The sequence below is a fragment of the Pantherophis guttatus genome, chromosome 3 (assembly GCF_059756535.1).
Source record: "Pantherophis guttatus breed Tessera chromosome 3, ASM5975653v1, whole genome shotgun sequence".
Taxonomy (NCBI): domain Eukaryota; kingdom Metazoa; phylum Chordata; class Lepidosauria; order Squamata; family Colubridae; genus Pantherophis; species Pantherophis guttatus.
The window spans coordinates 159,814,858-159,833,817 of NC_142065.1; the positions used below are offsets into that span (position 1 = coordinate 159,814,858).

General features: G+C 37.0%; 1 long non-coding RNA gene across 2 annotated transcripts in view; it reads right to left on the reverse strand.

The window, feature by feature from the left end:
• Window positions 1-1,098: 1,098 nt before the first annotated feature.
• LOC117672372 (uncharacterized) overlaps window positions 1,099-18,960 on the reverse strand; it is a 115,002-nt gene continuing 97,140 nt past the window's right edge. The window contains exons 4-6 of one of the 2 annotated variants that reach the window (XR_009620198.2): window positions 7,810-7,941; window positions 7,294-7,360; window positions 1,099-2,089 (exon numbers count right to left, since the gene is read on the reverse strand). This is a non-coding gene — a long non-coding RNA (uncharacterized LOC117672372). Of the gene's footprint in view, window positions 2,235-7,293; window positions 7,361-7,809; window positions 7,942-18,960 lie in introns of both variants that reach the window. The other variant, XR_004593206.3, reaches the window with a different exon arrangement.

Genomic DNA, 18,960 nt, shown 5'->3' on the forward strand with positions numbered 1-18,960 from the left:
AAAACCGAAACGTACAATTTATTGACATCGGGGTACCAGGAGATGCCAGAGTTGAAGAAAAAGAACTGGAAAAAATCATGAAATATCGTGACCTGGCCATAGAAACTACACGGCTATGGATGAAACATGTCACAATGATACCCATTGTTATCGGGGCACTTGGTACCATGTCCAAGAATTTCACAAAACACTTCAAGAAATTGCAGCTTCCTGCAATAACACCAGCGGAACTGCAAAAAACGGCGCTACTTGGAACATCATATATTTTAAGAAGGTACTTGGTTGATACCTAGGATTCTGGCAGCAACCCGTATCAACCATTAACACCAGTCAATGGTATTTGTGACACATTTTTAAATGTCCAGTTGACGGAGTTTCATTTTTAATGAATAAAATAATAATAATAATAATGATGATGATGATGAGGTGGAGGAGGAGGAGGAAGTAACATAAGTTATTTTATTTTAAAATTCTATATAGACAATAGATAATTATGATTCAACATGTCTCTATGAACAAGCATATGGATCATTGGAATAAATGAACTGCTGTTCATGTGCTCTCTGTCTCTCTCTCTCTGTCTCTCTCTCTCTCTCTCTCTCTCTGTGTGTGTGAGAGAGAGAGGGGGGGCAGGCAATTAGAGTTATATATTACGTGTATATATGTGTATATTTAATCATTATGTGCAATCCAGAGTCACTAGATGCGTGGCTTTTAAATCAAATAAAGAAATAAATAACTAAGAAAGAACAAAATGGATGAGATTTTTCATTCTGTATGAGCAGGATAATGCCTAGGAAATTTATTGGGCAATATCTGTGCACTTGCTGTTGATTCTCCATCTTAAAAGACAAGAGACACACCTCCTTTCTAATATCTTTTCCAACTATTGTGATAATATTCCTCTCATCCTTTCCATCTGTAAAGTCTAATACAGGCAGAGTGTGAATATTTTGCTGGACTCTGGCTCAGTTTATTTTCTATATAAATCACTGTCAGATTTCTGGAGTGATTGGTACATTGGGTCAGTAAATTTGTAGGAGGAGAGTTGTGTTAATTGATGTCGGTAAACAAAAAAATCAGAAGGAGTTTGGTAGCAACTCTTTCAACTCATTTTATTAAAGGGCTAGTAGCAATAACAATAACATTTAGACTTATATACAGATCCATAGTGTTTTACAACACTCTCTGGTGGTTTACAATGTCAGCATATTGCTCTTACAACAATCTGTGTCCTCATTTTACCAACCTTGGAAGGATGGAAGGTTGAGTTAACCTCAAGCCCTGTCAGGTTCAAACTCCAGGCTGTGGGCAGAATTAGCCTACAATACTGCATTCTAACCAAGCTTTCATGAGACTCCTCATAGCCTTGCAATTATGGGCAGCATTATATATGATGTATATGTTAGCCTGGTAAGTAAGATTAGCTATCAATAGCTGAAGTCATTGGCACCCAATGCCTATCACACAATTCCTGGCTCAATAAGATATAGGACAAGACCATTTTATGATTTTGTAGGCTAATTGCTCAAATATTTCTGAGGTGGCGGTGATTTCAAGATTTGATAATTTTTTTCTTTTTTTAAAATAATTTTTATTAAACATTTTTCTAAAAACAAAAAGAAAGCTTTAACACTTTTTCTGTTTCAACTGTTTCGCATCAGTCAAAAATTTCATACTTATACATTTTTTCTCCCTTTTTTCTAGTATATTTTTATACATATACTTCTAATATTTATTTATTTATTTATTTACATATATACATAACAATACCAGTGTACACACTTTCATTTCTACAATTTTTGTTTCCTCATATTAGCAATTATACTTCAACTCCTATTTCGACTATTATTTAATTTTTCCCTTCCTTTTCAAGATTTGATCATTTCTATGGACACAGCAGGTGCAAAATAAAATCAGATAACTTAGTTCATGGTTAGGCTACCTATGGAACTTCAGATATTGATAAATAGCATATGGAGTATCCGTCACCATTATTCATGTTTCCTTTGAATTTTGGCTATATATGAAGAGTCAAAGCAGATTATTCTTGGCTTGAATGTTGATTTAACAGCAAGGACAAATGTGCCTAAGGATGAAGAAAACCTATTAGCTGATGATATAGTGAGTTGCATTTATCCAGTTACTGTTTTGCTGGAGATTCTTATTTGCTGGAGTAATTCTCTGTCACTCTCTGGCTTCGTACATTGCTTCAGTATGGGGGCAATTAATGGCTGTATTCCAGCAGAGAGAGAGAGAAAAAAATATTTATTCATGTGAGATATATTTCTATCTTGTATAAAGAATCTGTTTATTCACTCCATCTGGTATACTTAAGGAGCTAAAATGTTTGAAACAGCTTGAGAGCTTAACAATAAAATTTGTTCTGGCAACAGAAATGCAAAATCTCTTCTTTTAAAAAGAAAAACAAAACAAAAATTCTTTTTAAGGTTATCTATTTCTGTTCCACTCATGATTTATTGCAATTCAGCCCTTTGGATGTGTTTTATCTGGAAACTTTACAAATACATCTACAAATATAGAGGCAGGAGGAGGGGTGTCTTTCATTTCATCTTAACATATCTTTTAAAGGCTCTTATTGGACTATTTGTTTCTATCCTGATATATATTTGCAATGCAACTATGTTTCTCATGTAACAACTATGATTCTTAAGATGTAATACATAGAAAATAATCACAAATTTCTGATAATAAAAATCTGAGAGAAAGCCAAAAAGTAACTTTCTTTTTCCTGGTAATTTCCTGCCACATTGATTAAAATTTTGCTCATTATTAACATAATGCCTGTTAAAAACATATGTTATTTTTTTAACACTGTCGTAACTAGTTAAACTTATTATTATGTTATACCAGTTCTTACTGGGCTTCCAGCATTTGAATAGATTAATGTGAAAGAAATATTATAATAACATCTAACTTTGGGGGCTGGCTTCTTAATGGATTTGGAAAGTTTGGAATGTCACCCAACAGTTGGTAAAGAGTAGAAGTCTACACTGGATAAACTGGCTTAGATTCCATGGTAGAGCATGATATACAGTATTTATGGTCAACTTCCAAATAATGGTTTTCAGATTTATTTATTTTTTCAGGAGCCAATCTTTTTATAATTGCAAAGTCAACTCTTTGGCTGCTTCCAGAAACCAAAAGTGGTGCTTTTCTAAATATGACCGTAGAACATAGACTAACTGAGTTGGAAACGACTTTGGAACTCAGACAGGAGATCTTATACCATTTCAGACAAATCGCTGTCTAATCTCTTCTTAAATGCTTCCAGTGATGGAGCACCTACAATTTCTGGAATCAAGTTGTTCCAGTGATTAATTGTTCTCACTGTCAGGAAATTTCTCCTTAGTTTTAGATTGGATCTCTCTTTAATGATCTTCCACCTATTATTTCTTGTCAGGCCCACAGGCACTTTGAAGAATAGGTCGACTCCTTCTTTTCTGCAAGAGCCTCTCAAATACTAGCACTATCATGTCCCATCTAGTTTTTCTCTTCATTAGACTAAACATACCTAGTTCTCTCAACTTTTTCAAATTTCATAGAATTCTCTCTCTCTTCCTCCCTCTCTTCCTCCCTCTCTCCCTCCCTCCCTCCCTCCCTCCCCCCCTCTCTCTTTTGGGAGGGGGGAATGAATGGCTTAAAACTTGCAAGAATTCCAGTGCTTGAATTACTATCAGTTAAAACCTAATATATAGCGATGATCTTTACTCTTTTGGGTGCAAAAAAGGGATTTGTCTTCTTAATTTCTTTGTTTCCTATTTTCTTCTAGTTGTTTCAATCTTTCAGCACAGTTCTTACCTGACAACAAGCTCTTACTTTTTAATCAGCCTAAAATGAAGATAGGCCCTTTCTCTCAGAATCAGTAATGTATTGCTAGGCAAACACTATCAATCAAATACTCGCCAAAAGTGTCAAGGACCCCATTTCTCATTAAAGTATCTGTCTGTGAAAGTAGCATGACAACATGTCTAGCTTTTTAAGTGAAGTGCAAGAAATCCATTCTTGGGATTAAAGGGCCCTACAACTGAAATATGATACATAATCATTACTGAAGCCTTGATACAAAGTTTAGTTTAGTTTAGCGTAAATTATGTAATTCAATGATTTAAATAGTAAAATATGTAGTGTAATATGTAGTGTAAGTATAGACTAGGACTGAAGACATCCAACTTCAAGTACAATCTTTTAATGAAAGTTAACTAGGTAGCTTTGGCAGGGGTGAAATGCTCCCGGTTTGGACCGGATCACTCGATCCGGTAGCAATAGAGGCGGGTGGTTCGGAGAACCAGTAGCAAAAATCCCTGCCCCCCCCCATTGCCCAGCTGAGCCACGCAATCATCAGAGGCTTTTTTTTTAATTTTTAAAAGCATTTTTTCTACAACCTCTTTGGCCGAAGAGGTTATAGAAAAAATGTTTTTAAAAGGAAAAAAAGCCTCTGCTGATCAGGCAAGTCAGTTGGGATCATCAGAGGCTTTAAAAGCATTTTTTTAACAATCTCTTCAGCCGAAGAGGTTGTAGAAAAAATGCTTTTAAAAGTTTAAAAAAAAAAGTTGGCCATGCCCACTCAGTCATATTACCCCACCACCACCAAGCCATGCCCACAGAACCGGTAGTAACAAATTTTACATTTTGCTACTGAGCTTTGGGCCAGTTATTCTCTCTTAGCCCATCTTTTCTTGTCATACCCAGGAAGGGAATTCACATTATGTTCTTAGGAAACATGAAAAGTAAAAAAATCTATTGTGTTGATTTATTTAATCCTGAGAACTTTTGAGAAATGCAAGGACTCAGAGCTAAAAGTACCACCTTGATATAAAAATGAGATGAGTTCTTGTACAAAGCTTGCAGAGAAGCTAATTTGTCTCTCAGAATGGTTTTTTGTTGTTGAAATGTCTTTCTTTTTAATAGGTAAAAGGGTGAATAAATCTGTCAAGTCATCTAGTTAAAGCCTCTGATTAATTCCACATTGTTCATGGAAAAATGCAATGTTTGATAAACTATTTTTAAAAATTTGAATGCAATAGAATTCTCATTCATTGTTAATATCATTACTGTGACTTAGAAATGGAAGGAGAAGAGTTGGATAAGCAATCTGTTTTTCAATTCTAGTGGAACAATGACTCAAAGACTTTAAGACTGCTATTTAAGGATCCACTCTTCAAGGTGGAGGGGAAATTTGTAGCCCTATGTGTTTATTAATAATTTGAATTTTCCCAGTTTTCACTACAGACATGGAAGGAAGATATGATAAATTACCCCAACTCTGTTCCCTGCATTTTAAACTTATCATATCTTCCTTCCATGTCGGTAGTGAAAACTGGGAAAATTCAAATTATTAATAAACAACTGGACACCACCTGAACACCATTGGCATTGACAAAATCACCATCAATCAATTGCAAAAGGCAGCTTTACTCAGAACAGCTTGCATCCTGCAATGATACCTTTAACTCATCCACATCTGCTTATCCCAGGTTCTTGAGAAAGACCTGATAGGTGGATAAAAATGTCAAATCCAGCCTGAACATCTGACTGACTGTGTGACAAACTAAAATAATAAACATTGTAGTTCAAATTATAAATGGTAGCTATAAGCATTCACATCACAACTACCAGCAGCTTCAATTCATGAACAGATTATTGAACAGATTATTTTCCCCAATGAACAGCGCCTTGTTTTTGTTTTCACCAAAGTCCCTGAGGATGAAGCCTCAGTATTTATTTTTAATGCTGCTGCTCTTTTCTGAAACATAAAAAGCAGTGCCTAGCAGAAAAACCTCTCCTGCTTTGTTTCTACCAGATTCTTCAATCTGATGAAAGAGAAATTATTTTTCCCTCCATTTCCCCCCTCAAAGGAGTAGAGAATTTTGATAAAATTCACCTGGGGGGTATGTTTGTGCACATGGATCTATTCTACTTGTATATCATGGGATAAGCAAGAGATGTGAGGAAATATTCTGACTTTCCCTATATAATTGTCTCTTAAGTCAGCAGTCCCCAACCTTTCTGGCTTGGTGGCCAGGCAGGGGAGGAGAAGGGATAGTTCCTTGTGAGTGGTAGAACCATTTGTGTGAGCAGCAGTTGCACGTGCCTGCTGCTCATGTAAAGGGACCTTTGCGTGCGAGGGCAAAATGGTTGCTACTCGGATGAGGGGAGCTTCCACATGAGGACAAGATGGCCACCACTCGAACAAGGGGAACTTCGCACACACGCATGCACTCACCTGCAGCCTAGTTTGGCCTGGTTCCAAACAGGCTGCAGCCCAGTAGTCTGTCACAGCCTGGGGATTGGAGATCCCTGTCTTAAGTAGTCTACAGCCTACCTGGATCTTCCATTCTTCAATTAAGCCCAAAGGAAAGTTGGAAAGTGTGGGCAGCCAAAGAGATTTCAGCATAATGGAAAGATGTGTAAGAGAAAAAAAGGGGAGCACCCTTTCCTACATCCAATTCAAAACTATTCCCATTAAGAAATATAAAAACAACCTTCAGAATGAATTGGAAAAAAAAAAGAGTCCTTTAACCTAGAGACTTTTGTATTAGTTACAGTACAGATTTTGGCAAAACATTAATAGAAAAGACAAAATTGTACTTGTACTGGGTCTTATTCAGAGTTATTTTGTTTTTCTTTAAGCACAGAGTTTAAAAGAGAGAAGTCCACCCTGAACACTTCATTTCTGCATAGCTTAGTAGCTGGGACCTGGCGTTTTGTGTAGACAATGTTTCCATGTACACTAAATGGGTGTTAAGGGATTATGACCTTGCCACCTGGTTCCATCTGGCATTTTGCACATTTCCCAATTGAGTCTGTGCAGCTTTAGCTAAACAGGAAAATGTCAGAAATGAAGCCAATTATGGAAGTCATGCAATTCCCACTCCAGAGCAGAACATCTGTTTCTAGAAATTAAGCAATAGGCAATTGAAAAGATAACAGACTTCTTTCAGAAAAGAGTTCTAAATCATAGGTGCTTATATAGAAAACTCCCATTCTAGGAAACAGATAAAGTGCTCTAATATAAGGCTAGAGATTTTGAAAATGAAATCTGGTGAACTCTCAACTGAATGTTGGAACTGAGAAAAGGAAGGTCCGTTCCTTCTGAAAGACCATATGACATTGTACCACAAAAATAATACATGGGCAGTAATTTATATAATTTCCATAATGATATTAGTCAAAAGTTGTGAATTACAGCATTTGTCTCAATAATGCATATTACTTAAATAATTTAACATATATTTTATATGCCTTGTATGAATTACTGTGATTATTTACTTTGAGTAGGAAATAGCATCTGGATGTATGTTGATTGTTGCATCCCAAATCAGGTCAAATGGGGAATCTGTTAAATAATGAATAAATAAATGATGCTCCATTAAATCCATTAAATAATAGAATGAATTATTTTAGCATTTGCCTATGAAGTCATGCATAATTTTACAACTTATCCCTTTGTCTTTGAAGTTTTTTTTTATTGTACTAGTATCATAGCAAACAATAGTAGTAGTACTAATAGAAATAGAATAGTGAGCCTCACATTAGGCATGAAGCCAACTGGTATGTTTAGACAGCCACTTTCTCTCAGCCCTAAGAAAGAGGCAATAATGAACTATTTCAGAAAATGTTTCAAAGAAAACTATAGGGAATTGTCCAGAAAAATTACCAGGTATTAACATGATTTGAAGGCACAAGTATCTTTATTTATAAAAAGAAAGAAAAAATTGTTGTTGTTAGTTGCGAAGTCGTGTCCGACCCATCGCAACCCCATGGACAATGTTCCTCCAGGCCTACCTGTCCTCTACCATCCATTCTCTGTCATCCCCTTCTTCTTTTGCCCTCAATGTTTCCCAGCATTAGGCACTTCTCCAGTGAGTCCTTCCTTCTCATTAGGTGGCCAAAGTTTTTGAGTTTCATCTTCAGGATCTGGAAAGAAAAATAGAGTAGCATTAAAAAGGATACAAAAAAAACAGTTACTGAATACAAGAATTATATCCATAATGTATATTTCTAGAAGAAAAGATTTTTCAATATTTTGCATTGATATAGATTCTCTAAAAACTAATCTGATTAGTTCTTTAGGTCAAAAAAAAAAGTCTAAATGAATTTGGAGCTCAATTGTATGGTTGCTGTGGTTTCATCTTCCACTCTACCCAATCCAAGAAAGAAGTAAGTTATCTTGAAACGAAGCCAAAAAAGTGTGCATTCTGATTTGTCTCACAATATTTTATATATAAAAAGAAATAATTTAGACTAAGAATTTGAGGTGGAGAAACTGAAGAGCATACTTGTAAGCTCTATATGTGTAAATGTAAGCATTAAGCATTATTCCATTCCAAATTGGCACACTCCCTAGCTAGACATCTTAACGTAGGTATTTTTGGAATCTTTTGGAATTAAACTCAAAGCAGCATAATTTATCAAGGGAAAATTGATCCTCTTATGACTAGACTGGAGGTATTTTAAAAAATGAGAGCAAAGTACTCTCCCTATGCTATCCGAGAGAGAGAGAGAGAGAGAGATCTACAGCTGCATTCCATTGAATTCAGCTGTATTTAACTAATCTGTGTGCAAAATAGTAGCCCTTGTTGAACCCAGAAAATGGAAGAAGTGTTGTGGTATTTCGTGCTGCTGAATTAGCATGATTTAAAATATTGACCTCATGCCTACATAAGCAACCCAGCAGACTGAATTATTCTAAAGAAGTTTTATTAACTCAGTAGAATTAACTCCCCCAAGTGTGCTTAGAACTACAGCCTGAATCTGTGGCTCTTTAGAAAGTTATTAATTCAACTTTTAAAAAATGGTTTTAATGTGGAAACAATAATACAAAATAAACAGAAGGGAAAATGCAACTGCTTCCAACTAAGGACTTAGTGATGGCTGATCTCTGGCCTCACACTGTTGACTGTTTTCGAATTTACTTCTGACTCACTGTGTGTTTGAAACTGACTCTTCTTTCTCCTTCTCTTCCTCCTCTTCCTTCTCCTTCATGATTTGTCGGGTGAAGGAGTTATCCCCCTCCCCCCAAGATAAGATCTAAAGCAGCAAATTGTGTTGTAGTTTTTCTTCTTGTTCACAGCATGCAGAAACCATGAGTCATCTACACATTGCTTTGTGTAGTGTTATTAGTGATTAGAAACAATGTCTGTATGAAAATTTTCTCTTAATGTTGAACAGTTTTCTTTTCTTACTGTCCCTGGAACTCCATAGAGTTCTTTAAAGCTGAACGGGTAAACTCTTTATTCATTTATTGTAACATTGCATATCTTCTTTTGTAGAAAATCTCCACATACTTTACAATAATATTGTAACAGTAACTACTAGTTTAGATTTACTAAACTGAATCAATACGTCTAGATTAGAACCTGCAAGCAAAACTCTCTTCATACAGAAATCTTTTCTGTTCTTTAAATAAACCCTAAGGCAAATAGTCAGCATATAAAAAGGAACCATTATTTTCTAATAATGGCACAAAGAGAAAGAAGAACCTCATCTAATTCCTCAGGGGACGAGCAATAGAAATGATTCAGACAGGTATTAGTAGACAGTGCAGCGAACATATTAGGTACAGCATTGCCCAAAGTGACATCAAACTCAGCATGAATCCAAGTCATTTTATCTCTGAAGAACTGTGCAAACTGCTCATAATGGAACTCAGATAGCTTGAAGCCCTGAAAATCTCTATTTGATGGTTCTCTGTGGATGTAATTATAGAGGAAATCCAATGCCTTTCTCTTCTGTGATTGCCACAGCATAGGCCTTATGACAATGCCTCCAGCATCAGTCAGAGATATCGCAGCACGTACGTCATTGTTACTCGGTTCACCTGTCATTGTGGTCCATCCCTTGAAACTGTCCTGTGTACCATATGTCAACCCAGTTGCTGATAGCTAATCAGGGAAGAAACAGGCTCAGGCTCAACCCATCCAAGACCGAGTGGCTGTGGTTTCCGACATCCCGATATAATCAGTTGGCACCATCACTGACTATTGGGGGCGAATCACTGGCCCCCACGAAGAGGGCTTGCAACTTGGGTGTCCTCCTGGATTCACGGCTGTCTTTAGAAGAGCATTTGATGGCCATGACCAGGAGGATTTTTCATCAGGTCCGCTGATTCGCTAGTTGCGTCCCTTTCTAGATTGGGTCTCCTTATGCACAGTCACTCATGCCCTCGTCACCTCCCGCCTGGACTATTGCAACGTTCTCTACATGGGGCTCCCCTTGAGGAGCACTCGGAGGCCCCAACTGGCGCAGAGTGTGGCCGCGCGGGTGGTTATGGGAGCGATGTGGCATTCCCATGTAAAACCTCTCCTGTGCAAGCTGCACTGGCTCCTGGTGGTCTTCTGGGTGCGCTTCAAGGTTTTGGTTATCACTTTTAGAGCACTCCATGGCTTAGGACCTGGTTATTTACGGGACCGCCTGCTACCATCAATAGCCTCCCACCGGCCGGTACGCTCTCATAGAGAGGGGCTCCTCCGGGTGCCGTCAGCCAAACAATGTTGACTGGGGGGCCCCAGGGGGAGAGCCTTCTCTGTGGGGGCACCTACTATCTGGAATGAGCTCCCCCCGGAGATATGGAGGATCCCGGATCTGCGCACCTTCCGTCGTGCTCTCAAGACTTTTTTATTCCATCAAGCCAGCCTGGCCTAAATCTTTCCCCTTTAAAATGTAAATATTAATTTGTTTTTAAAATTATTGGGTGTTTTAAATTTGTCTCGGCCAAATTGTTTAATTTGGTTTTATTCTGTTTTTAAATTTTGTATTTATGTGTTTTATTCTGTGGCTGTTCACCGCCCTGAGTCCTTCGGGAGTAGGGCAGTATACAAATCCAATAAATGAAATGAAATGAAATGAAATAGCAAGATTGTTCAGACTGACAAAAACATCTCTAGAATAGTTTGCCGTGCAACAGATTCTGTCATCTTCCAAAATTGGAGTATCCAGTTTGGTCCTTACAGACTGAAACTTCTGCAGTTTTTCACATTTCACAAAGTAGTGGTCGTTCCATAGCAAGGTTATGTGTGTGTCCAAGACAAATTTCCCGTGTGTCCATTCACACTTGGCCAATAAAGAATTCTATTCTATCTATTATAATTTCTGGGACAGCTACTGTATATTCAAACCACCCTGGATGAAGACCAGGGGTCTGAGGTATGATTTCACTGATGGGTAGATTCCAAAAAGATCCTGGAGCAATGAAAACAGGAAATCTTCAAATGCACCTTAATTGTAATTTGTGTAATTCATCACATCCCATTCCCCTCCTCCAAAATCCTCAATTATTAAAAAAAAAATTTTTCTACCCTTTGTCAATTTCTGTATAAATACTTTCACCTACCCATTTAGAAAAAATTAACACCCCCCATTTTTTATCAGTCTGCCTGTCAGATACAAATTCATCTATGCAACTGTGTTACTCTTCGCTGACTTTTTTTTAAAATACAAGAATAGGAATTATTAGATGTGAATGACAAAACAATCCCTCCTCAAAACGTGTTTACTAACAGTAAGAATAATATTAATATTGCAACATCAAGATATAAAGGCATGCACAAGATCCATATATACATTCATATATATACACCAAAGCTCAACAAACTAGTCCAATTTAATGTCGCCTTTGCATTTGAAAATGTATTACAAGTAGTCCTCATTTTAATGACCATAATTCGGATCGGGAAACTCCATCACTAAACAACGTAGTTGCTAAGCAAAACATCACATGACCACAAACAGCTTGTAACATCACATCCCATTCAGTTGTGAAGCAAATCACAGTAGTTCATTAAGTGAGACTTCATGTGATTGTAACATGTAATTTTAGTGCCAGCTTCTCAATTGATTCTGCATATTGGAAGATGGTTCGGGCATGTACAAATGGCAATCATGGGACTTAAGACGGTGCAACACTTGGAAATACCTGCCAGTTGTAAAGTGCCTGAATATCAAACAGGAGCTGTGGGGATGCTGCAATGGACATAAATGTAAGGAGTGATCATAAAAAAATTACTTTTTTGATGCTGTTGTAACTTTGAGCAGTCACTAAACAAGACAGTCATTAATTGAGATCTACCTGTATATATCTTGAAAGCTGAATTTCAAAACAAGCCAAGTATTCCCATGCAACCAGAGCTTGAGTACTCACTCAAGCATAAGAAAATTGTATCTATAGCTTTTGCATTTATAGCATATCAACATTAGCCATAGCTAATATTAGCTTATGCATAGCTGTATGCAGAGTATTTTAGTACCCAGATCTTTGCATGACCAGCCCGTAAAATAAAGCATAGCACAATATACATGTGATCAGATATAAATAATGTTAAAAAAGGCCCCTAGTGGTCATTTATTGGGAGGCTTAGCAGGTATGTAGCTTCAAGCAGTCTTATAACTAGCCACACATATGCTCCACTGCTGGTCTCTGCTGCTGTAGGATGGAGAAAAAAAAATGGAAATATGCCATCTAATCATAAGGCACAAGAATAAACCAATTTTCAAAAACCCGTTTGAACACTTCCTGCAATCTGCTTGAAATGATGAATTTGGTTGCAACTGCAACCTAAATATATAGTCCCCTCTCCCCCCCCCCCCACCCAGTAAGGCAAAATGTTGTCAACATAAAACATTTCTAAGTTTCTGATTCATTATGCACCTTCTGCCCAGACTTGCTCTTTATAAACCACAAAAATTCGATTTCCTTTTTTGTCTCTGTACAAATTATTTAGAGTCGTACATACATAACAAGTTATAAAAACCACTCATTTCACAACAGTGACTCTGGGTGGTGCACTGAAAATTAAAAGCAATGAAACATGATACCGAATAAAAGAACTTAAATTAATAATAGCAATATTATTACTATGACATATGCTGGGCCCTAACATATTCAATATTAACTGATATCGATTGAACAACAAATCCACTAATAAGATTGGTTTAACTCCTAGTCCCAGAGCCTGGGGGAATAATCAGGTCTTTAATACCATATGGAAGGTCAAAAGGGTTGATCATTCTGATCTCTGGGGGGAACGCTGCTCATAGCACAGGTGTTACACAGGGAAGGTCCAGATATTGCTCTCCTTTTAATCTACAATGATTAAAGTAACAATGATGAGTTAGCAGTTGATCTGGTGGCTTTGGCTAATAGTTGTTGTCCTAACATTTAGCGTATAGGAGCTATCTCAGGACTCTGAAAAGCAGGCCATTTCTTCATGAAATTACAACATTAATCAGTAACAGCTTGTCTATATTTTATTCAATATTTGAACAAATCAGTTGGGATGATGAGTATTATTAACAAAATGTAGTATTCCATAGAACAAACGCTGTGGATACCATTGGTGGGTCCCAAGAGATGTGCTTTCTGTGATGGTACCCACCTTCTGGAACATTCTTTCCCCCAAAAGTTAATCCCAAAAGTAGATTAGTACCATTCCTTTGAATGTTCTTTCTTGCTCAATATCTCCAAGGAAAGCTCTTTAAATGTGAACTCCTACTAAACTTTTCTTCCTCACTTCCCCATCCCAAATCCCCCTGTGTAGAACAGCCCTCAGTTTTCAGACTACTGCAGCAGTATTTTAAATTGTGAAATTAAGATGAAAAGCAACTACAGTTTGGCAGTTGGTTATTATTTCATAGCTTCTTGTAATGCAAATTTTAGGAGGTGCAATATAATCCTCAAAATCTGGTCAAGTTATCAGGCATGGGGCTCTCAAGGAACTGGAGACATGCTTTGATGGTTCTATTGCTGAACAGACTATTTCTCTCTTTCCCTAGGATTTGTAACTCTGTTTTTATAAAATTTACTATTAATATTTTTATATTTTTTTATATCTATGATTTTTATATGTGGTTTTACTCATTTTTTTCTGTGCACTGCCAAGGGTCACCTTTGGTGAGATGTAAGGCTATATAATTTTGATGAATATATAAATAAATAAAGGGATAAATTGAAATGTACATTCCTTCAGCAATTTATATCAATTGCAGACTCATATAATTATTTAAATAATGTAAAGTGCAGAGAAATTGGATTTGTCTCATGTATACAGCTCTGCTGTATTGAGGCCTGATCAACTGAGCTTCCACTGTACTACATTTTGTTTTTTATACAGCAAAGAATTGCAACGTGGTTATTTTTTTTAAAAAAAAAAAACTTTGCTTCATTCAGCAAGGATAATATGAATTGATGCTATGAATACATTTCCTGTGGCTAGATGACCTGGAATATGCAAATGCCTGATAAAGAGAAAATGGTTGGAGACAGATATATGGTGCCAACCATCTGTTCAGGAGATAATATTTATAAGCAGGTCCAACCGTCTACCAATTGGTGATTGGCATGCTCAGCATTTTATTCCTCATTTACTGCTGGCATAAAAACCAACTCGGCTGCTTCATTGTTCAACTCATTCACAGCACAGATGACTTGAGCACAAAATAATTGACTTCAATTACGAAGCTGCATCCTTCCCCTTCTATCTATTTGCTTCTGCTCTTCTCTGGAGCAGGGGGTGGGAAGACAAATTTTACAAGAGAAAGATAATAAACATCTAAGAGCTGTAGAGTGGGGAAAATGACACTGGATAGGATAATTTGCCTATGTTATCAATGATGAATCTCTGCAGCCTGAGAAAGAACCATAAAGATTTTGCTAGAAATGTCACAATACATATATATCTTCTTTCGTGGAAAATTGTGGTAGAAATTACTGAGTACTTCATATAATCAAGTAATGTCAAAATGGAGTCATCAAAGCATGTCCATGGAATTTCCCCATTCAAACTGGACTACCTTATTGAGTAGTTTGGTTCCCTTCTTTTAAACATTTCTATGGTAGGCACATGTTTACTTGCTCTGCGTGCACAGTTCCTGACTTATGATGCTTACTTACGGGGTGTAAATGTTTCAGATGGCTTGAAATATTTTGTGTAAAAATGGAGACCTGGCTTTGGGATGGGTGAACAGTGAACCACTTAGGGAAAGTTTAAAGAGAGATTATGTGGCTCTGATAAAGAGGAAATTGTGAGAAGGAAACTCAAAATAACCTCTTTGTTTTAGTTTAGCACAAGATAGTATGCAGAGAAGGCTTTCAAGGGTATTATTCTTCCCTACGACAATAAAGAACATTCCAGGAATCCCTTTTGTGTCTGTTTCTTAACTTTACCCATGTTAAAGAGCTGTGGTGGCACAGTGGTCAGAATGCAGTATTGCAAGCTAGTTCTGCTGACTGCCAGCAATTCAATTCTCACCAGCTCAAGGTTCACTCAGCCTTCCATCCTTCTGAGGTCGGTAAAATAAGGACCCAGATTGCTGGGGGTAATATGCTGACTTTGTAAACCACTTAGAGGGGGATGTAAAGCGCTATGAAGAGGTATATAAGTAAGTACTAGTGCTAAGTGCTAAAGGGCTGTCACATATATTTTTTTTCCAATTGCTTTTTCCTATTTGATTTTTGGAGACTACATACAACTCCCTGCAGTTTTCTTGTCAAGGTTTTTCAGAAGTGCTTTACTATTGCCCACTTCCCAGGGCTGACAGAAAGTGACTGGCTAACAGTCACCCAGCTGGCTTTGTGTCTAAGGCAGGACAAGAACTCACAGATTCCCAGTTTCTAGCCTGAGCTTTTAACCACTTCATCAAGCTGTCTCTTGTCATGTATGTAAATATACACAAATAGGGCAAATGTATCAGCCCTACAAATTTAATTGACACAGAGGTCGTAGTTCCAAGGTGAGTAGAAGCAAGGTTGTCATCACTTACACAAAAACCTATTTTTACAAGTGTGTTTAGACTGAATATTTGAACAACCTAACAAATACTATCTAAATTTGCCTCCTAATAATATTACAAATACTTTCCAAAACACTGAATCTGTTCCAGCTCAGCTGCCAGACTAATTTACTTTTACTCCTTAGATCAGGGGTGTTAAACTCGCATCATCACAATGGCATCATGTATTGTATCACGACTTTTGACTTCGCCAAACTAGGCGTGGGCATGGCCAGTGTGTGACACATCCAGCCCACAGGCTGGGAGTTTGAGCATCCAGCCCACGGGCCTGCCTTAGATAATCTTTTTCTTTCTTCCTTTAACTATAACTTCTTGAATTTAAGGAACTTTCTGCATTTGCATATTCTCAAGATCAGTTAGCAGTAATGAATTGTGTTATCTCAAGACATGCTGATAGTTGTGATTTAACCTTTGCTGAAAAATTTGGTTGACATCAACAAGATGTCATCTATTTCCTAAGGATTGAACAGGATATGGGAGCATGAATATGATTTCATCTGATGTGGCATCAAAACAGTGTATCTTGGTGGTTTTCAGATTGCAGGCAAACACAATGAAGACGTCTCGGCTTACTCCAATTAATTCCTTTCTCTGTTTATGCAGCTCTCATTAATTTATTCTGGACTGATATTTACAGAGTATTTTAAAGACCATTTAATCAGCCATTAGCATACAAATATTTCAATAGACAATTGCAAATAGAAGTAAGCTTCCCTTAGCTGGGAGTACATGCCTAATGAAGTCATTCAAGGACATATTCTTCCCTTTTTCACCCTGCTTGATTGCATTGCTTTGGAAAAACCAACCATTGTTTTCAACTTTGAGGCTCTTCCTACTATGTAAGAGAGAAGTTCTTTTCTAAACACCCTGCGTCCATTTGATTATTTCATGCCTGTTGATTCAGTCTACTCTGTGTGCCACTGAGATATGTGCCTGCCACCTGCTGTCTCTTTTGTATCGCATTAATCCATTTCATCTAATTTCAGGCATTGTTATATACCTTTTGCTGAAGGTGACAGTAGGAGGGCTCTCCTCTTGGAAACCAGTTAATTGGCCTTTTCTCCCCTTGCCTTTTGGCCTTTTCATTTTCTTTGAAGACACAATATAAACCTATGTCACATTTTAGAACCTGTTTAGACATTTTCAGTAATCATCCTTGGTAGCTTACTGCCTTTTTTGCTTTATTGTGTTTGCTCAAATATCAACCATTTTCCCCCCTCTATACCTAAGTGCTAACAGTGACATACTGTATATTAGTAATAGTAACAGAGTTGGAAGGGACCTTGGAGGTCATCTAGTCCAACCCCCTGCTCACGTAGGAGACCTGTACTAGGGATTCGAACCGCCGAACTGCCAACCTTTCTGATTGACAAGCTCAGTGTCTTACCCACTGAGCCACCTAGTACACATGTACATGTAGAAGTCTTTGGATGGGCTTTTAATTGCTTCTGGATTTAATAGTAATTCTTGAAGAGAAAAAATAAAATAAAACATGATCCTAGAAGTAAATTTTATTGGGTTCAATGGGGTTGTTTTCTTTACAGATGACTGCATACTTGCAGCTTACTATAGCTAATTCAAGTGTGGGCAGAAAACTCTTCATTAGAAGTATGTTTAGATCTTGCACAATATAAAATAATTGTTTAAACTGTTTGAAGCTTCTTCAAATGATTATGCAAGCAGAAAGTTGAGTACAGATTTAATAAATTAATAAATAAAATGAATAAGTTGCAGTTTTTCCCCTTAAATGTCTACTTTGAAGATTTCAGTAATAATGCCCGCAGTTGTATTACATTATTAATGCAATTGTCTCAAAGGCTTTGCCAGTCAATCAATCATCAAGAGAAATGTATTAGATTTTATTTTTTAGAGGGGCAAACTGGTTTCTCCAGATTCGTATAGGAAGCATAGAAAAAGAAGAAAACCCTTCTCAAATTAGGGAATACATTTACTAATGTCTCTTTAAATATAAAAAAATTATCTAGGAATCTTCAAAATGTCCTTTTGCCAACCTCCTTTTAAGAAAGATGTGCGTGTGTATATATATATGTATGTATGTGTCTGTGGGTGTGTAGTAAATGGAAGTTGGCAAAGTGAATCACCACCTTCTGGCACTATCTTTATTTTTAAGAATGCCTCTGGACTTCACACAGGCCTTTAAGACATTTTTAGAAAATAAAACTGCTGGGTAGCTGCTCAGGTCTATTTTTTGAATAGTGCTCATCATTGAATTGTGCTTCAAAATGACAAAAATCAGCTGGACTTGCAACATAGTGCTGCAGGGTGTGGCAGGGTAGTAACAGAATATTTTCTAACTAGTCACACTTTTGTAATCATTGGAGTAATAGCCCATATTGCCATCTATTGTATCCATTTGATAAAACAGGTGGCTCACAACAGTGTAAGAGGATACAAAACGTGAAACAGAACAGCATCCAGGCATTAAAATCCAAATGAAAACCAAACACTGACAGAAAGTAATTGACAAATGAAAGCTTGGCAGAAATATATTTCATGCTTTTTCCTGGAAAATATGTACATTTTTTTTTTCTGTAGCCAAATGGTGAATTAGTTTGAGGGAGTATGCCTTGATATCTAAGACATTATAGCTTTCAGTGATATGCTAAATAAGGATAAATCTTTCACCGGTTGGACAGAAATTATTGAAATTATAATTTACTGTGAGATTACTATTGCCAAAAATTGTATTTATTATTTAGCTTTTCACAAAGATCTGACATCTTTAAAAGAGAATATGTGCAGATTGTATGTTTTGATTTGATTTGATTTAGAAGCTCCCCAAGCACCACAAGATTCTGGGTGGCTTGCAGTTTTAAAAGAGAAACCAATTAAAATGATGAAATAACAGCAGCTGTTTTTTAACCAAGAAAAGATAAGGAAAGAGGTCATGAGTGTCGGGAGGGAGGGAGGGAGGAAGGGAGGAGGAAGGAAGGAAGGAAAGAAGAAGGAAGATTTTAAGCCTTGGTATGGGGTGGCAGAAGTTGAGGATGAAATCTCCTTTTTCTCTTGCCTATTCAGTTCACACTATGGAGAGGGGGAATAATCCAGATTTAGTGAATCTGTGGATGTTTTTTTCTGAATTATTGCAACATATAAAAGAACGAAAGCTTTAAATACTAACATTGCTGT